The sequence below is a fragment of the Meles meles genome, chromosome 20, assembly GCF_922984935.1.
Source record: "Meles meles chromosome 20, mMelMel3.1 paternal haplotype, whole genome shotgun sequence".
Lineage (NCBI taxonomy): Eukaryota > Metazoa > Chordata > Mammalia > Carnivora > Mustelidae > Meles > Meles meles.
Window position 1 is genome coordinate 52,198,422 of NC_060085.1, and position 22,479 is coordinate 52,220,900.

The following is a 22,479-nucleotide window of genomic DNA, read 5'->3' on the forward strand; positions in this document are numbered from 1 at the left end:
CTCTTGGATCTGTATTCATACTTAGCTCTTTTTCCAGTTGGATTAAAATCCTGACTGGAAAATGAAATGAACATGGAACATGAAGTCCTTACAAAAATGATGCATCCCTGGGACAAATAGTACTTGAGGTACATGTAGAGTTCTTTACAGTATTCAGTTCATTTGGGAGTTTTAGATATCTTACATTTAGAATAAAAGGACACCTTTCCTTTGAAAGAAGAATTCACATAAACAGCATAGCCAACAGCCCTAGTCTGGTTTCTTTCTGCATCTACTATTACCCCACACTTTAGCATGAATTAGAAGATATTTATAAGGGTTTTATATCCTAGACTGGAGTTTTTACCATCAGAAAGCATAGCTGCCCTCTTTTGGGATCATCATGAAACAATCTTTCACCTTTTTTTTTTTTTTTTTTTTAAGATTTTATTTATTTATTTGACAGACAGAGATCACAGGCAGGCAGAGAGAGAGGAGGAAGCAGGCTCCCCGCGGAGCAGAGAGCCAGATGCGGGGCTCGATCCCAGGATCCTGAGATCATGACCTGAGCCGAAGGCAGCGGCTTAATCCACTGAGCCACCCAGGCGCCCCTCTTTCACCTCTTTTAAAGATTTTTTATTTGAGAGAATGGCAGAAGAGGGAAAGCGGGGAGCCTGACATGGGGCTCAATCCCAAGACCCTGGGATCATGGCCTGAGCTGAAGGCAGATGCTTAACCAACTGAGCCACCAGGCACCCCTATCTTTCACCTCTTCATAAATCATTTAAACCTTTAACTATTAGGTCAGTAATCGGCAGAAATGGAAAGTAAAAAGACTATGTTTTCACCACTGTTTACCTACCAAGTGCCTGGCAGAGTACTTGCTGAAGTGGGCATTTAATATTTGATGAATAAAATAGTATTTTTGCATGTTGGCTTAGTTTTTTTTTTAAAAGATTTTATTTATTTACTTGACAGAAAGAGATCACAAGTAGGCAGAGAGGCAGGCAGAGAGAGAGAGGGAAGCAGGCCCCCCGCCAAGCAGAGAGCCCGATGCGGGACTCGATCCCAGGACCCCGAGACCATGACCTGAGCCGAAGGCAGCGTGCTTGACCCATCATATGGGTCAGTATATGTTCACATTTGAGGTGAGACATACAAGGGTAACTGTTGGGCACTTGGAAATTTAAATGTTAGTGAGCTAGCCATAGAAAAAGACACCCTTATTCTCTGCATAGCCTTTCCCAAGAAGTTCAGATGTTATGTGGGACTCTCAAGGGGATATGGTGAAAGTTTGAAAAGTACATGAGAAAAACCAAATTTCTGTACCTTGGTACTTTATCATTGTTGATAAGAGACCTACTACTCTGTCACCCTTATACTTTTGTCTCAAGGCTAACAAGTTTGCTAATCAGTTGTTAAGTTTAGTAGCTACTCAGTGATACTTTCTTTGATAAAAGCATTTTCATTAGTAAGAATGGTATTTTAGTTTTTCTCAAGCCCAAATCCTTAATTTCTACATTAGAAATTAAAACTGAGAAAAAATTTAATAGTAATAAATGCATCATTAACATTTTCATAGAAGTAACAACTTTTCAACAGAGGAATACTGTTTCCTTTTTTTAAGATTTTATTTATTCAGGGGCACCTGGGTGGCTCAGTGGATTAAGCCGCTGCCTTCGGCTCGGGTCGTGATCTCGGGGTCCTGGGATCGGGCCCCGCGTCGGGCTCTCTGCTCCGCGGGGAGCCTGCTTCCTCCTCTCTCTGCCTGCCTCTCTGCTTACTTGTGATCTCTCTCTCTGTCAAATAAATAAATAAAAAATATTAAAAAAAAAAAAAGATTTTATTTATTCATTTGACAGATCACAAGTGGTGGTGGGGGAAGCAGGCTCCCCACTGAGCAAGGAGCCCGATGTGGGACTCGATCCCAGGACACCGGGATCATGACCTGAGCAGAAGGCAGAGGCTTTAACCCACTGAGCCACCCAGGCGCCCCACTGTTTTCTTTTCTTGCAGTTCATTTCTCTTAAAATGTCTGCCTCAATAGAAGGTAGCTGGATTTTTGTGTATTTTCTGTATCGGATGAAATATTACTTATTTGCAATTTTTGTCATTTCATGTATTGGTAATTTGGAAAATACTGGTTCACCCAAGTTATATAAATCTCTCAGATGCTGACCCAGTTCGGTATATAACGTGTGCAAATTAGATTAATATCACCACCTAGCTCATTAAAAAAGGGAGGGGAGGGACGCCTGGGTGGCTCAGTTGGTTAAGCAGCTGCTTTCGGCTCAGGTCATGATCCCGGCGTCCTGGGATCGAGTCCCATATCGGGCTCCTTGCTCAGTGGGGAGCCTGCTTCTCGCTCTGACTCTGCCTGTGATCCCTCTCTCCCTCTCTCTCTCTGACAAATAAAAAATAAAATCTTAAAAAAAAAAAAAAGGGAGTTCCCCTAGGGTGGCTCAGTTGGTTAAGTGTCTGCTTTCAGCTCAGGTCCTGGGATCAAGTCCCATGTGGGTTCCCTGGTCAGTGGGGACTCCCTCCTTCTCCCCCTTTCCCTGACCCCTACTAGTGTGCGCACGTGTGCGGGTGTGAGCTCTTGCAAAAAATTAGATCTTTAAAAAAAAAAGAAAGTCCTTTTAAGTATTAGGAAGATGTGAAGCTCCTGACAGTGGATACAAGTTTTCCCCAAATTCTGATTTTCACTTCAGAGTTTGAGCTTTGTCATTAACAACTGCCATCAACTGTTTTCCCTGAAAGGTACACTTTTATGTTTGGAAAAATGTCTGCCAGATAGCCAACTTTGACAGTCATTTAGGTAAAGATACCATGAAAAGGAAATTGCTAATTCCACTTGCAACTCAATTGCTGTTTTTTTTTTCTTAAAACAATCACTGTAATTTAAACGTGGCTGAAGTACTACATGTGGACTATTTCATCACTCACACTAAAGTGACATACTAAAGGTCCAGATTTCATAAAAGGATTTTACTGTATTCATAAAAGACTCTCTAACAGACTTAATGCTGAGCATGGAGCTGACATAGGACTCAAACCCACAACCCTGAGCCAAAACCAAGAGTCGGATGCTTAACTGACTCACCCATATGCCCCTCACATGGAAATTCTTTTTTTTTTTTTAAAGATTTTATTTATTTGACAGAGATCATAAGAAGGCAGAGAGGCAGGCAAAGAGAGAGAGAGGGAAGCAGGCTCCCCGCTGAGCAGAGAGCCCGATGCGGGACTCAATCCCAGGACCCCGAGATCATGACCTGAGCCGAAGGCAGCGGCTTAACCCACTGAGCCACCCAGGCACCCCCTCACATGGAAATTCTTAAGTGGAACTGACATCGCACCTCCCCTTACCCTGCAAATGCATGGCAGTAAAGAATGATTACTACACTTTGGTGCCACTGTCTTGAATAATGCCAAGATGCTAGCAGTTTTACCAATTTTGGCTTTTTCACCATTAGCGAAAACATCAGTGTAGACCAGAGGATTTTAAGAAGTTTCTCAAGGGGTGCCTGGCTGAATCAGTTGGTAGAGTGTGTGACTCTTAATCTTAGGTTTGTGAGTTTGAGCCCCACAGTGGGTGTAGGGATTACTTTTAAAAATAAATTAAAAATAAATAATACAGTAAAAACCTACTCAATGCTTTAACTGTTTCCTGGCATGTGTTTGCCAAGCTTTGACAGAAGTCTCTTTGACTAGCTGATGCGGGACAAATGGAAAATGAGCTCAGCCGTTTTTGTAGATTCATCCATTTGTAAGGTTTAAACACTTCTACAAACCAGATATTAATGCAGCCTTCATGTCTATGCACAAAATGTTTAATATACAATGTATTATTTTTTAAAATGACACTGCCATGACTTTTACTTTTCATCCAGCAGACAATCAGCAATGTCCACTCTATATAGCTTTTTGTAAAATTTTTGTTATTGTGTAATTTTTTGTAAGACATTTATTTATTTGAGAGAAAGAGTAGGCATGAGTGGGCAGGGACAGAGGTGGAGGGACGAGAGAACTGCAAGCAGACTCCCCATTGAGCAGGGAGCCTGATGGCAAGGCTGGATCTCAGTACCCTGAGATCATGACCGGAGCCAAAAGTCAAGAGTCAGATGCACAACTGAGCCACCCAGGTGCCCCAACTGTGTATTGTTTCTCCAGCAATGTCATATAATAACTTACCCTTTAAGATACTACAGCAGCTTTTTCTTTTCTTTGGAGTTGATTCTTTCTGTGAGAGAAGTCTGCTGTATATTGGCTTAATCTTTTTAGCATTGTTAGACATAGATGGTGGCTCTAAGTTGATCAAGTAGTCATAATTTTTTTAAGGCCAATGACCCATTCTTTTTTTCTTTTTTATCTCTCTTATTTTGAAGTAATCTCTTCCAGGGGATCAAACCTATAATCTGACATCAAGAGTTACGTGTTCTATCAACTTAGCCAGCCAGGTGCCCCACAAATGATCCGTTCCTTAGAAAAATATATATTGGTTTATTTTAGAATAAAGTTATTAAATTCTAAAAAAAAAAAAAGGTGTATTTATATTTAAGAATTTTTTTTAATTTTTTTTTTTTTTTTTTAATTTATTTGACAGAAAGAAATCACAACTAGGCAGAGAGGCAGGCAGAGAGAGAGGAGGAAGCAGGCTCCCTGTGGAGCAGAGAGCCCGATGTGGGGCTCGATCCCAGGACCCTGGGATCATGACCTGAGCCGAAGGCAGAGGCTTTAACCCACTGAGCCACCCAGGTGCCCCTTTAATATTTTAAGGAAATATCTGAAACACTGCAGGAAGACAACGGAATATACTTACGTTTAGGCACAGACAACTACAGGATTTCAAAAAATTGCACAATATTGGGGGTTGCTGGGATTATAGAAGATATAACCTAAAAACTAAGTTAATTTCTAAAAACAAATATTCACACCCTAAATGTACTGCTTAAGTAAATTCTAGATCATTCAAGAATATACTGCACCATTTGATTCCTTCTTATACTTAGCAACAGACACACAGCTATATATAAACACCATCCCGCTCTCAAGAAGCAACCTGAAAAAGTAGGGAAGATCTCCAGTTACACAATTACTAATATAATTATGACTGTCAGAAGTGCTTTGACAACATTAAGCGAGTGATCCAACGTAGTGGAGCTGAGGGCATCAAGAAAGGTTTCCTTCAGAAGTTTGTGCTGAGACAGTTCTTCTCAGTGACTGACATTCAGTTATTGAGTCCTTTAACTTCCTTTCCATTGTGATTGCCCCATCACTCTATACCAAACCACATTACCTCATGTCTGGACTGCTGTAAAAGAACCTTCAAATGTCTCCATCCCTGGAACCCATCTGGTATCCTGCAGTCAGATTAATTTCCTGAAAGGCGGTTTCCATTAGAGAAAGGCAGTACCATATACCAGTAAGGAACACTGACTAAGCAAGTCTGACCAGAGTTCAAATCTGTGGTTCTTAATTTGCTGTAGTGTCTACAGAGAAGTTGTTCAACTTCCTTAGTTTCCTACTCTGAAAGATGGGGTTTTATGTATTAGAACCACAATAAATACACTAGCAATAAGTTTGGCACATTATGGGATACACAGTTGGCATTCAATGATTATTATTAGTTCATTTCTTCTAACCCAACTGTTTCATTAGCCTTAGCCTATAGTACACAATAGATTTATGTTGTCATTATTTATTATAAAAAAGAGGTTGGGGAGAGATTTTTAACAAAAGATCAGTAAAAAAAAAAAAAAAGGTTATGAAGAGTGTTGAGTTGACCAGAATCCATACACTACAGGTGGGGCTGGTTAGCTGATAAAATAGCCAGCTGTATAAATGTGATCTGAAAATGTGTAAAGAACAAAAACAAAACTCAAAACTAAAAAACCAGGAAAAACTGATAAAAATCAGCGATGACTATGAACTCTAGTAGTAAAGCTGGAAAACAGGATTATTAAATGTGACCATGACTCTGAGATGTAATCAGAGAGGCAGAAAATAGTCTCTCTAATCACCAGGAAGGTATATACGATGATATAGGAATAATCCATCAGGTTCAACCCTCACTTGGACAAAATAAATGTTTAATTCCATGCTACTAACAGTTCTTTAATAACCCAGTTTCTTACCCACTCCATCAAGAATAGGGAGTGATGGATAAGGGGGAGGAGTCTTCTGGAGAAGTAAGTTCTCCATTATAAAGTAGCATGTCACTAGATAAACTAGATAAACTAACAAAATCAAGAATTCTCAACCTTTGAAGTAAAGGTGCTAGATTCTCAGACATTTGACCTAATAAAGTGCTCTAGAATTAAGACTGGCCTAAAATAGTCAAAGTACTCTTACCATTATGATGCTGATTCCTATCATATTCTGGACCAACTGCTGCAAAGCATAATGTACCAAACCTCCTCTTTGCATAAAAAAAATCAATGGCAGAGGGTGGTTCAGTCTGTTAGATACCCGGACCTTTGGTTTCAGCTCAGTCATGATCTCAGGGTCCTAAGATCAAGCCCTGTGTCAGGCTCTGAGCTGAGTGGGGAATCTACCAGAGATTCTCTCTCCACATCTCCCTTTGGCTCCCTGCTCCTTGCATGCGCTCTCTAAAAATAAGTAAATCTTTAAAAATAAATAAATTGTGTGTGTGTGTGTATGGCAGAAACGTTATGTGGTCCAAATTCTGCAAATCCAAAAAAAATTTAAAAGCCTTTACAAAACCTTCAACTTTCTCATGGAAGTAGAAGTATTTGATATACTTTTATCCTAAAAGTATAAGAAATATGGCTCTACTTCAAAAAGAGATAGGTAGCTGGTTTGCGGAAAAAATAAATAAAGCCCAAAGAAGTACAGGAAGAGGAATGGTTCATACAGGAAACCAAAGGAAGAGGTCAACAGTGGGCAGACCCATTTAGAGACTGAGATGCCTCAGTCTCCTTTATAAATAGAATGAAGAGACTTAGAGTAAGTATGACCCTAAAATTTCTCCCTAAAAGGAGCCTGTGTCTGTGTTTTGTGGACTTAGCTATTATTTGAAAACCAATTTCATGTATAAATTAATAAAACCAACACTTACTGAGTACCCAGCTCTGTGTACAGGCACTGGGGAATCAAAAGTAAGTCCCTGATGAACGCATTTAGTGGGAAAACAGACAAAATAGGCAATACTCTTGTTCAAAAAATGTATTTGGAGTATTTTAACATCCCTTTTACAAGAAAAACAATCTGACCTGCATGTTTCCAAAACTATTAAATATTACCACTCTTCTCTTGATTTTCCCATTCATTTTTTTTGAAAGGAAAAAAAATTACAAAGTAGAAAGCACAGAATATTAGAGGTTTCTCTGAAGTTTTAATCATTTTTGTAGACTAAATAGGTATATAGCCTGGAGGCTGTATTTGCAGTATGATTCTTGCGCCCCCAACATCAGAAGCAAATAAGGAACATGATACAGAATTCCAGTGCCTCCCAACCCTGTCTTAAGTGGATTCAGAATCTCTGGCTGTGGGGCTGGAAATCTGCATTAAATAGCAAGCCAACTATCTGTGTGCACTGACAGATTCCTATCCTAACAGCCTCATAGTCTGAGAAATCTTTAAAAAAAAAAACAACTGTCTTTTAAAAATATAACAAATTTACAACATGTTGTATTAGCAAATAAATAAAAATATTTTGGTGTTAGGATATATCAATTTATACTTTATCAGGATGCAACTTACTCTGTGATGGGTTCCTAACAAGATGTGATATGTAAGGTCTGGCGTCCTCTGATCAAGTTTCTCCAAAAATGAAAATTTGCAGAACTGAAATATAGGGCTGGTTTCATTAATATCAGATATAGTCCTATTCCTAACTAAATTTGTCACCATTACAAGGTTTAATGAAATCCCACTTTCCTAAAATTCATTATGCATTCTTTTTTGAAACCCAAACTAGTCAACACTTGCTTTTTTTTTTTTTAACACACTGTTGTCCAAGGCATGTCCTTGTTCAATTTAGCTTTCAGCTAGGTACAACTATAGTACAGATAATAGGTTAAACAAGCAGGGAAAAAATTAAACTAAACGGGCAAAGTTTTATTTCCTTACTGCTCAGTATAAAGAGAAAATTATTAGTCAGCAACCTACAACACAACTTTTTGGCTACAGCTACAGTGTACACAGTGGCAATTTAAATTACATCAAGTTGAAAATTCAGTTCTTTAGTCAGAGTAGCCACATTTCCAGTGCTCAATAGTAATACATGGTTAGTGGCTACCATACAAGTTGGCAAAAATGCAGAACATTTCCATCATTGCAGAACATCCTATTGGACAGTGGTAACCTAAAGCACTAGGAAGCATACATCCAAAACTGAGAGACCAATAACCTAGCAAACCTTATAAAGACATCCACATGTTGCTCATTCCATTTTACTTAGGATTGGCTATCAGGGAATACACTAGGAGCTTGGTGGCTTATCAAGAACCTGTGACCTCAAGCAGCTCAGAATAGGAGAATTTAAACAAGCAATGACAACCTGAGAAATGCTGCTTCAATCTACTATCAGATGAAAAGCACTGGTAACCTTTCTTTAGAGGTGTCGGGCTTCTGGAAAGACAGACAGAAGGTAAGATCATAGGAAAGATGGTATTTGAGTCTTAACAGTCTTGGAGTAAGGAGCACCAAGGGTGCCACTTCAGAAAGAACCATCCTACAAAGAGGTAAGGCAATGACACTATGATTTGGGCATAAACAATTCAGTATGACTGGAGAGGTAATGTTTGTAAAAAATTGTAGCAAATGAAAAAGCTGTTAAGACAAGGTCAGCCCATTGAGGGGCCTTGTATATCACCCTCAGGTTGATGGAATAGTAAAGGAGTTGCATCAGTTATTTTCACCCCATCTGTATGTTGGGACAACTGTCCCAGCAACATGTTTGATGGATCAAAAGACGATATCGGGGTGCCTGGCTGGCTCAGTGGGTTAAGCCTCTGCCTTTAGCTCAGGTCATGGTCTCAGGGTCCTGGGATAGAGTCCCACATCCGGCTCTGCTCGGGAGGAAGCCTGTCCCTGCCCCCCCCCCACACCCAGGTCAAATAAATAAAATCCTTAAACAAACAAAAAAAGATGATACCACAGGCAGAGACACCGTTTGGAAGCTATCAGCATTGCAGCAATCGAGCCCAGTTACTAAATGATGAGAACAGAAATAAAAACATGGATTGAGAGGTATTCAAAGGAGGGAAAACGGAGGTGTTGCTGAACCTCATATCCAATTCTTAGTAAGCCAGTAATCAAGGTCATCTGGCCTGTGAAGAGATCAACGGGTAGAATCCTAGCTGAGAAAAAGAATAAAGCGTAAAACGAGGTAAACATTCAAGGAGGAATAAATACATTACTGGGTAAGAGTAAGCCTCTCCTCAAACTGGGTAGCCTTAATTGGCAGAAGAACTGATCTGTCTGGTTTCATGACTCACTGGGCTGCCAAAAACAGGAGAGGAGAAAGCCACTACTATGTCTGGGGATTGAAAGAGCAAGTACAACAAATGCAAAATGTGCTCAAAGTAGGAGTGCGAGTTGTTAAGATAGCTAACCAAAGGGATGCAAGGAAAGGGCCTAGAATTTTAATATTAATATTTAATTTCAAATGCTATACTTTGTTGGTGTCAGCAAGGTTCTCAAATGGGGTGAGTAGAAAAACCTCCAATAACCCTGCCTTTAATCTCCCCTTTACCTACAGGAAAAATACTACAAGGATCTTAAGTAGTAATAACACGCAGTCTAGCTGCTTAAAATCAGCCCAAGGTGAATGCTTGGACTCCTATTTCCTTCCTCTACCCCTATTATAATTACTTTGTTACACAAACTCAAGTCTGTGGGAAGAGAGAAATCTTACACCTGCTCATTCCCCTGCAGGACAACGCCCAGCCACCAGGTTAAGCCTGGGCAAAAAAGTCCCGCCCACAATCGAGAAGGAGCAACTCGACTTGGAGGCGATGACGAGATCGCGGGGGAGGGAGGGATTCTTCTAGGCCCAGGGCGGTCCTTAGGAGACAGGAGGCAGCAGAGAACTCCCATAAAGGTATTGCGGCACTCCCCTCCCCCTACCGAAAAGGGTGCGGCCTTCTCTCCGCCTCCTCCGCTGCAGATCCCTCAGGATTGCAGCTCGCGCCGACTTTTGGAGAACATGCACCTCCCTCCCACAAACCAGCAAGACCGACCCCCGCTCTTTCCCCCACCCCCGCGACTCTGAGAGCAGATCCGGATCGTCTCGTCCTTCAAGCGGCGGACGCCCGGGGCGGAGCCGCGGTCGCCACCACCCAGAAGCCTCGGCCCAGCAGCCCGCCTCCGCCTTCAGCGCGCGCTTCCTGCCACGTTGCGCAGGGGCGCGGGGCCAGACACTGCGGCGCTGGGCCTCGGGAAGGACCGTACCAACGATCCCTCCCCGCCACCCCTGCTGACCCGCTCAGTGGTTTCGCTCATTTGGGACCCGAGCCAATGGCAAGGGGCCTTTCCCCGGGCTTCAGCAACCAATCAGATGCCGAAGCTGAGCAGGCGGCGGGTAAACCGACTCCCTCCAAGGAAGGGGGGTTGGCAGGACGCCCGCTCCAAGGCACTTTCACTGACCCTCCACCCCCCGCGGGAGGTCGACCGCGCCCGCTCCTCCAACTCTCTCCCCACCCCATCTACCTACCCATCCCACCCAGAGAGCAATGCGAGCGTCCCCAGGCGACTGCGCACTCCCGAGGCTGTAACTGACAGGCACTTTACTCCAACCAAAACACGCCATTTGTGTTTTCACACACGGCGGGAGGAGAAGCGGCCAATCAGTGACAAGAGGTGAGCCGGAAACGCTCCTCCCTCTGCAGGAGCAATGGCTCCGTCGGGATTCGAGCTTTTTCCGCTCTTCTCCCTCCCCCTCTGGTTGCCGCAGGGCGGGCCATACTCCTGCCGGCCTCTGACCACCTCCTTCCCTCCCAGCCTAACAAACGTTATACTCCCTACTGCCCGCGGGGGGAAGCGACCCCTATCTCTCCGTCAGACCGCCTCAACCACCCATCTCCCTCCAGTCCACCGGGCCCCCCCTCCCACCAGAGTCCCGCTCCCCTACCTAGCCGAGGCTCTCTGAGGAGCCGGAGCCCCTGAGCACAGCCTCTTCTCTGGGAGGCCCCGGCAGCTTCCGCTGATTGGCGGCGAACTGGCCAATGGGTGCGGGGCGGTGGGCGGAGAGGCCAATGGCGCGGCGGGAGGGGGCGTGTCCCGGGTGCCCCTGGCGCCGGCGCTGGGAATCCCCGTGCGGTCAGTGGCGTTTCCGCTCGGGCAGCGGGCTGAGTGAGCTGCCGCCGCCGCCGCCGCCGCCGCCGGGGGAGGGGCGGCCGCCGCCCGCCTGCGCTGAGAGACTCACACAGCCCCAGTCCCGCCAGTCCGCCAACACTGTAGTGCCGGCCCCCCCCCCTCCTTCCCTGGCCCTTCCCCCTCCCCGCCTTTGGCTCGCTCCGCCTTTCTGCCCCCCACCCCCACTTCACGGGCACGGGCCATTCCCGGCCAGGAAACGCCGTGGCGCCGCGTTGGGCCTAACTCGAGTGCTGCTGCCTCCCGGGAGTGCTGTGCGCCGCAGCCCGGGCCCAGGCCCCGGCAGCGCCTGGGACAAGGTAAGGGTCCGACAGAAAAGAGAGACCTATTCTCACGACTGGGCCCTGGGGGAGGAAGGGTCACCTCCTCCGTCTCCCCGCGCTCGCTCTTCGGGACGTGGGCCTGGCCCTCTCCAGGCTTTTCACAGGAGGATGCTGCCCCTTCTCATCCCCCTCGCTGCCCCCCACACACCATTGCACCCCTATTTCCCAGGGAGAGAGGCCCCCTTCGTAATCTAGTCGACCCCACTACCCTTTTCATGCCTTTCCTGGGTCAGGACGCTTCCCCTCCCCCACGCCTCTTCACCCCTTTTCCTGGGAACTGCCTACTCCACGTTTACCTTTTACTTGAGGATAGGCCTCTCCCTGCCCTTCTCTAAAAACGCACAGGCATACTTTTTCCCCCTCTCCCCTAACCCCCACCCCAACCCCCTTTCGCGCGGCCTTGTGACAACTCTGATCTGGGGGAGGCCTCTATCCCCCCCTCCATAATGTTCCTGGACGCCTTGAGTATCGTTCTTGGGTCCCCCTCTCAGATGATTGCTGCTTTTCCCACATTAAAGACGTTACCTTCGCCACCCCCACTTCACATTCTTGGGCTTACAGTGGCGTATGCCCCAGTATCTGAGATAGCCTCATTGAATTTGTAGGGTTCGAGCCTGGAGTTGAGCCAGTTTGTGTCGTTTTTCCTGCCTTGGGCGTGGAGAGCGATCATTTGAGAACGTCTTTAAAAGCAGAAAAATTTACGCTTTATGAATTCCCTTTCCCTTTGCGTGGAAGCCAGGGATGTAAGGTGAATGGTGTTAAGAAAAAGCCCTGGTTTTTTAAGTAGGTGAATCGCACGAGAGGGAAAGTTGAACTGTTGGGAAAGCCCCTTCTATGCTAATTCATTCTATAGAGCGCCTTTGCTTGTCTGACTTAGAAGCAATAACTGGTCTTTGCCTAGGATACTGATGCTGCAGCCAGCTCTGCTGGTCTGGGTCAGGGGTGCGTGTATGACCTGCATTTTCTGCTTTCTCATGTTACTTGTGCAATGTGTTCACCAGTAACTCATTTCTTACCCAGAGCTCAGGGTTCCATTGGGCTTTGTCTACACTTTAGTTCATTTCTCCAATTTTCTCTGTGGTCATAGTACTGAAGAGTCCTCAGATTCTCTGAGAATTTCCTTTATAACTTGACTGAACAACTTGCTTTTAAATGACATATTTGTGATCAAGGTCATATTTACATTTTTTGTTGTTGAGCAGATGTTGCATAGCTATACTTTTCATTGGGGAGGATCCAGCTGAGTTGAGTGTTTAGATATTTTTCAGAGAATGTGAATTGTGAGAAAATTTCTTGATGGTTAATTTTATGTCAATGATTTTAGGTCACTCTGAGGGAAAAGTTGTAAGTTGTAATTTTAGATGTGTGAAATGTGGATATGAGCAAGGACTAAAACAAGAATATTCACATAATCAGAGGTTTCTGGGCCTCTTGGAGGACACAGGAAATTTTTTTACTGGATTTCTTCCAGTTTTCTGAGGAGGATCATTAGTTTTCTAATGTAGCCCCAAATTCTGTCCCGTTATGGGATTAGAGTCTTCAAGGTTTACTCATACTGTCATGTTTAGAAAAATGAATTATGTCCTTTGATAAGACACAGGGCTCTGTCTCTAGCTGCAAATTTAAATTTGACTATAAAGAGAGTGTTTGGGAAATTGGCCTTTTAAAGATGAAAACTTAATCTTCTTCGCTGCTGGCTTAATTTAAAAATGGATATTTGGAATTTATTTGGTGAATTTTGATTTTTTTGGTAAAAGGTCTTGTTTTAAAACTAAAAGATTGACCTTAGGATTGTTTGGTTCTTAAAGCATAATTCCAGCCATTCTGGTATAGAGCACTGGTCCAGAAAATAGAAAAAAGAGTGTGTAAGGAGTGGGGGTGGGGTAAGGAGAAGGTTGTTCCTTTGGGTTGGATCACAGGGGTGAGTATACAAGGCAGCAGCAGCTGCTGGCTCTGGAGCTCTGGTTGCTACGTGAGAAGCTTGAGTAGTGCTGGCTGCTGTCTCCAGGGAAGGACAGCAGTGCAGCGTCCATTAATGCTGTTGGCTGCAGGGAGCTGCACTTAGGCGATGGCTGCTTCAGGACTAAGAAGAAACCTTGCTTTTCTGGGAATTTTGACTGCTGAGCTGGTTTTGCATTTTATTGGTGGGGAGATCAGAGTTAGCAATTCGTAACCTTCTACCCATTTATGGATATTAGCTTCTGGAAAATGCATCATAGACTCTTCTTGTTTGGTTTTTGTTTTTGTTTTTGTTTTTTTGGCAGATTTTCAGTTTTTGCCTGAGGATTTATGCTTGGATAGATCTGAAAGTTCCATTAGAGTTTTAATTTTTCAATCCATTTAAAACCAAAGTAATAAGAATTTAAGGATCTTCCAGAGCACCAGAATGGGAAAAACCAGTTCTTTTTTCTGCAGCTGACATGTTTCCTCCATCACTTTAATTACAGAATTAATTTTGATATTTTGTTGTCTGTGTGCCTCCGTTCTTCTCTCTTCTCTGAAGTTCTTAGGCCACATCTACCTTATGGAATAGATGTTTTGCTAAACATATTACTACGTTTGGAATTGTAAACTCTAAAAAGAATGGCTCTTTTTGGAATGATTTCGAAATATTAATCTCAGAAGTATATTCTTAATTTCTGTATTAGTATAGATTTCTCTCGACTAGATTATTCCTTTGGCATTTGACCTATAAAATTGATTTCACTATATATGTGTCAGATGTAGTCTTGTAAGATCACAAGGATGTATGTTTGTCCATGATTCATTTGAATAAAGGACGGACCAGAAGGAATACTCAGAAATCGAGTAAGTCTAGAGTACAGGATACTTGAAAAGATAGCATCTGAACCCCTTATATGATCTCCCCCTTCCCCCACAGCTCTTGCACATTAGGCAGATCTTTGATTAGGCAGAACAGTTTGTTGAGTATGAAAGTACTTGAAGGAAAACCACCACCCAAATATACCACCACTTACATAGTATCTAACAGATGTCATGTGTTTTCTTCTCCCCACCCCTCCAAGACTCTTGCATCCTATTTTTCCCCCCAGAATTTTGATATTTTCAGTTTCGTGTAAATGTACTTAAATCCCACAATCATCTATAATGTGTAATCTGACTCTGGCATTTGTGGCAGGGAACCAAAAAGAATAAAAATGAGTTTTGTCATTCACAAATGCTTGCATTGTCTTTCAGTGATACAAACCAGACTAATGAAATAGAACCTTTAATGAATAATATTTTAGGTGGTTCTCTTATTAGTATTACATATAAAAGATGTCACATCGAATAAAGATGGTTTCACTCATAATGGCTGTTTAGCATAGCTTAGATATAAATGTAAATGTCTTTTAGTTTTAAGTTACTACATAACATGAAAGTTACCTTATAAAATAATTGTTTTTTTCACTTGTATTTTCTGTTGTTTGGAACCCTTTGTGATCTTGATGTAATCATTTTTGAAAGATCATAGAGGCCCTTTTCATAGGATTTATTTAACAGTATGCTTGAAAATTTGTGTATATTCTGATACTGTTTTGTGTCGAGGAACTTACATACTTTCTGAACTTATTCTGGCCTTTCTAGTGGAGGGTTGACATCTCATTTTTTGCTTTTGGATAGAAAATAATATATTGCAAAATGGAGATGTGCAGACAACCACTCTTACCTTATCCTCTTCGTGTTGAAATAACTTAATGAAAGATAAGGCCACAGTTAACAACAATCATTGGATACATCTTACTATTGAAAATTGGATTATGATCTAGAATAAAATTTTCTTCTAATTTCTTGTTCAGCTCTGGTGATTTGTCAGCTCAATCTGAAACTAAAAGGCTTAGAAGCGGTGAATTTTATTTATAAAAAAACTTCCAGGTATTGAAAACTAAAACTTATTGATAGGGATATTTCTTTAAGACAGAACTTAACTTTGAACTCTGTAAAATATGTAAGATAATGTATATTTAGTAATACAACTGGTAGTTATTTGAAATTTGATTAAAAACACCCTCTCAGTGGTGCTTGGGTGGCTCAGTTAGTTAAGCTTCCTGTTTGATATCACCTCAGGTCTGGATCTGCTCAGGTCAGTGAATTCAAGCCCTGTATTGGGATCTGTGCTGGGTGTGGAACCTGCTTGGGAAAAAATCCTTTCTGAAGCAGTCCTTAGAAAATAAATATAATGTGTCTGTGATAGACAAGGATTGGTACCATTCCTTACTGCCAAAAATCCAAAATATGTGGTGAAATGGTACTTTTAACCTCTAACTTGCTTTGGCAATTGATCACTCTTGTGGTAAAGATTCAGAGAAATTCATGAAAGATAGAATACCATTTCTTTCATTTATCAATATGTATTTTGTTAAATCATTTAGAATCTTATGAAAAGTGTCCTATTGTATATTCATTTCTAAATTGATATCCAGTAATGGGGGGGAGGAACTGTTAGAAAGCATCACTTTAGAAAAAGCTCTTAACACTTTATGAAGGAAACCATGAGAGATAATAAAGAAACAATGACGCTAAACCTCAGCCTACTTTATAGGAGCCTTCACTGAGCAAGGAATTTGTAATCCCATCCTGTCTCACTCAGTTTTTCCATCATATTGATTTTGTTTGCTGAATACCTCAAGGAGAGATGTAAGGGTCATGTTAAGTATCTTTGATATAAAGGCAAGGAAAAGGAATTTTTTGCATATTGGAATAGTATCTTCATATTGTTAAAACACTAAGAATATTACTGAGTTTTGCTTTATGTATATGAGTGTTGGTTTGGTCTGACCGCTTTTTCTTCTGTGCTTTGCTGTCTTCCTTGTAGCCTGAGAATTTTCAGAGTTCAGATGGCAAATTGAAGTAGTAAGAATCATTTCCTAAGCTATGTTGGTTATGTATATACACCCGGAGCTGGGGATACGCTTTGGCCTATGTTATAAATCATAAAATAAGTAGTGAATATAGGAATTTGTAAGAATTTGTTTCTGTCTGGGGATTCAAGTTTTTGATGTGCTACCTAATCAAGGGGAAATGCCGAATTCCTTGCTGCTCTGCTTGAAAAATAGATGGAAGCATGGGAGGAGCCTGAGACTTCTGCAGCAGGATTTGGTCTGAGTAGAAAAGGAAGATTTTTGTTTCAAATTGCCAGCTGCTTATGTCAGACTGACTCCCTTATTATGCTTTTAGTTGGCCTGTCAATATGGCCAAACAGCTAGATAAGTGCGGGGCAGGACAAAGGGCTCTTTACACAGCGGGGAGGCAGTGTTGTTGGGGGAAGGGCAAGAGGTAGGAAAGGGAGGAGGAGGAGGAGGTTCTTTTCCCTGGGAGATTATTCAGTTTGGCATACAATTAAAGAAATCATTTATAGTTCTCACTCCAGCATTGAATTTGTGCCAACTATATAGTCTTAACCCCAAATTTAGTATGTCCCTGAATATGGGGTAGGGACCCATAAAAAACTAAAGCTTTTTATAGGTTAAAAGAAAACAAATCCCATGTACTCCACCCTCCTAAATACAAGCCACCTCCTGAGGAAACCAGTTCTAGAGTATCTGACAGCTGAATTCTCATTAAGAAATGGAAACGAATATTTTATTGCATAAAACTTTCACGTTTCAATATATATATTGTCTTTATTTAGATTGGGATTAGATCAGAATGGGTAGAATAATTTGTTTCACTTTGTGTAGTTGCTTATTGTTAGCTCCAATTTTATTTTTTAAGATTTTATTTGTTTAAGTAATCTCTATACCCAGTGTGGGGCTTGAACTCATAACCTCGTGATCAAGAGTCACATGCTCTACCTACAGGCCAGCCAGGTGCCCCTGTTAGCTCCAGTTTTAGACCAGTAATATGGAGAGCACCCTACAGAATATGAGTGTTGGATTGCCATCATAGAAAATGCTTACTGAAGAAAGGCTCCTTATTTGTCTCATCCCTACTTCTTGGAGAACCTAATATTCCTTGGAAATTACTCCCAAGGTGCCCTCTCCCCTTTTTAGGTTAGGCACAACCTAGTTTAGCACATTTATACTCAGCTCCCAGCAGAAAGTGGGGTGTTGCATCTAGCTTGTTAGAATAATACGAATCATGGAGTTGGAAGAGATTTGTCAGTTACCTGGCTGGCCCTTTAAGCAAAATCACAATGAAATATTTCAAGGTTTGGGCCCTTTTTGAAGTTTTGTTTTGTTTTTAAGATTTTATTTATTTGACAGAGACACAGCGAGAGAGGGAATGCAAGCAGGGGGAGTGGGAGAGAGAAGCAGGCATTGTGCCTGCCACTCAGGGAGCCCGATGCCAAGCTGGATCCCAGGACCTGGGATCATGACTTGAGCTGAAGGCAGACACTTAATGACTGTGCCACCCAGGCACCCCTCTTTTTGAAGTTTTTATTAAAATGTTAAACTTGTGTTCCAAACAGTATTTTTAGTTAGTTTTATTTATGTATGTATTTTTTAAGATTTTGAGTAATCTCTATACCAACCCTGGGGCTCGAATCCACAACCCTGGGATCAGGAGTGCATGCTCCACTGATCCAGCCAGATGCCCCTATTTTTAGTTACTTTTAAAATAAATGTCAAACAGTACATGTATGCCAGTTCCTTAAAAAAAAAATGGATAAAAGAATTGCATTGACATATAAATTAGATAGCAGTTATTTGGACTAAAAAAAATTCCCCTTTTATAAAGGACTATATGCTAAGGTTTTTTTTAAATGCTTAATATATTTTAAGAGAATTTGGATTTTGGAAATAATTGGTCTGAACTGTTTTCCAAGAGTACATCTGTTACTTGCATTGAGGTACCACCTGTGTTGCAGTGTTATTAAACTAGCCTTAAAGCTTTGCCTTCTATCCAAACTGTGCAGGCAAAGGTAAAGTGAACTGGTATGCTAACTTTGCTCATGGTTTTGGACCTTGTGACTGTTAGCAAAGAAGGGATGTTTTAGCTTAACAGAATAACTAGGAAAAAATGGTCTTTAATGCAGTTTTTTAAAAAGATTGTATTTATTTATTTGACAGAGAAATCACAAGTAGGCAGAGAGGCAGGCAGGGAGAGAGTGGGAAGCAGGTTCCCTGCTGAGCAGAGAGCCAAATGGGGGGCTCCATCCCAGGACCCTGAGATCATGAGCTGAGCCTAAGGCAGAGGCTTAACCCATTGAGCCACTCAGGTGCCCCTTTAATGCACATTCTAATATTAAGCAAACCTAATCAAGCTTTGTGTCATTTCCCTCTGTAAAAGAAAGATGTGTGTTACCCACTTAACATTATTTTTTTTTAAGATTTAATTTATTTATTTGACACAGAGCGAGAGCACAAGCAGGGAGAGCAGCAAAGGGAGAGAGAGAAGCAGGCTTTTTGCTGAGCAGGGAGCCCAATGTGGGACTTGATCCCAGGACCCTGGGATCATGACCTGAGCTGAAGGCAGACGCTTAACAGACTGAGCCACCCAGGCTCCCAACATTATGTTTTAATGTGTAATAGCTTTTGCAGTAATGATACAATGTTTTGACCTGAAAAGGAAAATCTGAGTGACTAATTTCAATTCCCATTAGTTAGAAGGTTTTTTTTATTAGTGAAATAGCAACAACATGAAGTTTAGTGAACTATATTTTATATTACCATAAAAATTTAGGGTAGTCATTTCTTCTCTTTATAATTCGTTCACGTGGATTATTTCCATAGATTTGTGGGATGAAAATAGAAGCCATCTAGTTCAAAACCTGTCCTGCATTCCAGATCATTTTCTCTACATGCACCACATTGCTAGCATTAGAGTAAACATCTTTTCACACACATATGCATGTACACACAAATCCCTCTTCCCAAATAACTAGAATTCTCTTCATCTTGGGTTCTTGAGCTGCTATTACCTGAATCTTGCCAGAGGCTCTAAAACGTTTGGGGAGCGGTGAGGGGGGCAAATTTTGATCCCAGAGGTTTTGATAACTGCTTTGGTTCCCCAAACAGCTAATCTGATTTTCAGTGAGACCTCCAGCAGTAGACGAGAATGGAGGTGAAACGTAGCACTGTACCTCATCTTGCCCGTGCAGCTGCTCCACCTTATTTCCTGCTATTATTATCTCACAACAGCTCTCCCCAGCAAAAAAGAAACTAGGACAAAGGGGAAAATTGGATGGACTCATAGGATTTTTTATTATGGTTAGGTTGTGGCTTTGTTTATATGTATTTAAGTACAAAGTTAATTTGTTCTTAAAAGTCAGTAGTGAAAGAGATTTTATAACTTCATTATCTTCCACTTTGTTTCTTAATAAACCATTTCAGATTCTTAGCCTTACAAGGAAAAAAGTGTTTTTAAGCATATTTAATTTCATTGGCTGTTCACAAGTCATTATTACCATCAGATGCCACTTCAAGTATTAACTTGAAGAAAGGGAGAAATCTCTTACATGGATAATGTTTGCAGTTTTATTGGGAATTACTTATTTGTGTAACATAGACCTATGACTAAAATAAGGTTAAAAGTTAAAACTTTATATATGTTTATCCCTTCACCTTAGTGGAGGTGAAATTGTTTGCATACAGATTTTTCATCCCTCAGTTCTTTCTTCAAGCTGCATAATTTATTTTTCTTCAAGCCTTCTCTTTCCCATATCACCACCCCAGACAATTTTTATTTTTATCATTTTTATTGTCTTCTGATGCTGAGATTTCCCCCCTCCTGAAATTTGAAGAGTCAAATGAAACCCAGTAATCTAATAAATTGTGTGTACTGCTGAGTATAGTAAGGGATTATTTCATAACTCTTAGAAATTATGATCTGGTTAGGATGTTCTGGTATCATGTTAGCATATTTTGTAATGTTAACATGTTAATTTTAACATATGTCCATATGGATCTCATTGTTTGATATTTGCACCCATTGTTTGTCATTTTGTATGAGGTTGTTGTGGTCCTTTTCCCCCGCTCCCCTCTGGTCTCCATGGTTTTTTATTCCGGCCCTGTTAAAATCTTTGGCCTATGTTGGAAAATTCTATTTCTTTCTGCCAACTTCAGTGCATGTCACAACACATACAATTTGTACTCTCACATCTCTGAAGGAGGATGATCTCTAGTTAATAAGCAACTGTTAGGGCATTCGCAGTATCCAAGGAAGGTTTTATTTAAGCAGAAGGACCTGTTGGCAATTAGACTGCGTCTGCATTTATGTTACATTTTCCTTTATTAATGCAGGCTGTTGAGAGTTGACTTGTTTTATAAGAGAAACCAGACAGAAGGGGAAGAGACACAGTTAGGATATCGTTACTTAAAAAAAAAAAAAAAGTTTATTATGATAAAGGTTGGGTTAGACTCTAAAGGGCACTTTTTTAAACTTTAGTTCTAAAGACAAAAGATTTTAACCTCCTAAAATAGAACAAAGAAAAAAGGGCTTTTAGGGCAGTGTGATTGATTGCATGCCGAATGTAATTGCATTAGATTGTTGTATGAATGTATACATTTTTATTTTCTCAATTTCTGTGGTGCAAATTACTGTGGCCACACAAATTAAATGTCTCTATGTGCATAGCCTGAAAAATATTAAGTAGAATGACCAATAAATAACAGGAAGGTCTGAGGAAAATGTAGAAGCAAGTCCAAATTTTTTGTCTCCTTTTAATTATTTCTGTTCTTGCTAGACATACTTAGTTTTATTTATGACAGAACTTCCATGTCATAGCCTAGTAGTAGAACAAAATAAGGGTAGTTGATATGGTATTGGTGCACATTTTAGGATGAGGCTGAAATTGATCCGTATTATTACATATATTCACATTTAGGCTACTTTTTAATTGGAAAAAGTTGACCCAATATTTGAAAACCTATGAAGTGGCATAAAATATTCACAGATTAAATGGATAGTTACTTTATTGGTGGCTCATTATATAAGCAATACTAAAACCAGATGTTTACTAAAAATCCCCCCAGGGGCACCTGGGTGGCTCAGTTGGTTAAGCGACTGCCTTCGGCTCAGGTCATGATCCTGGAGTCCTGGGATCAGGTCCCACATCGGGCTCCCTGCTCAGCAGCAGGTCTGCTTCTCCCGCTGCCCTCTCTCCTCTCATGCTCTCTCTCTTTCACTGTCTCTCTCTGCCTCTCAAATTAATAAATAAAATATTTTTAAAAATCCCCCCAAATTAGGCTAGCATCATTTATGGAGATTTGAATTTACTGTAGCCAAACTACTTAGCCAAAACAAGTAGGTAATAATGCCAACCCCAAGGCTCTTACTTTGGTGCCTTGGCTGGTTGACGTGACCCAGATGTTTTTTTGTTGTTGCTGTGTGTTTTGTTTTTTTTTTTTAAGATTTTTTTTATTTATTTATTTGACAGAGAGAGAGATCACAAGTAGGCAGAGAGGCAGGCAGAGAGAGGAGGAAGCAGGCTCCCTGCAGAGCAGAGAGCCCGATGCGGGGCTCGATCCCAGGACCCTGAGATCATGACCTGAGCCGAAGGCAGTGGCTTAATCCACTGAGCCACCCAGGCGCCCCGTGTTTTTTTTTTTTTTTTTAAGATTTTATTTATTTATTTGACAGAGATCACAAGCAGGCAGAGAGGCAGACAGAGAGAGAGGAGGAAGCAGGCTCCCTGCCAAGCAGAGAGCCCGATGCGGGGCTCAATCCCAGGATCCTGGGATCATGACCTGAGCTGAAGGCAGAGGCTTCAACCCACTGAGCCACCCAGGCACCCCGACCCAGATGTTTTTACCTCACTCTTCCTTACTTAACTGCTAGGTTACTAAGATTTGAAGTGTTACTGGGAATAATGTATCTGTTCATCAAATTAGTAGGAGTCTTAGCAGGCCATGTGTGGAGGCCCATGGGAAGACTTGTATTTTAAGAGAAGCAAAGT

General features: G+C 41.5%; 1 protein-coding gene across 9 annotated transcripts in view; it reads left to right on the top strand.

The window, feature by feature from the left end:
- Positions 1 to 11,258: 11,258 nt before the first annotated feature.
- Positions 11,259 to 22,479, top strand: part of SETD5 (SET domain containing 5) — an 85,204-nt gene continuing 73,983 nt past the window's right edge. For 5 of the 9 annotated variants that reach the window (XM_045991545.1, XM_045991548.1, XM_045991550.1 and 2 more), the window contains exon 1: positions 11,260 to 11,615. The gene's annotated coding sequence lies outside the window, so the exon portion shown is untranslated. Of the gene's footprint in view, positions 11,616 to 22,479 lie in introns of all 9 variants that reach the window. The other 4 variants (XM_045991547.1, XM_045991551.1, XM_045991549.1 and 1 more) reach the window with 2 other exon arrangements.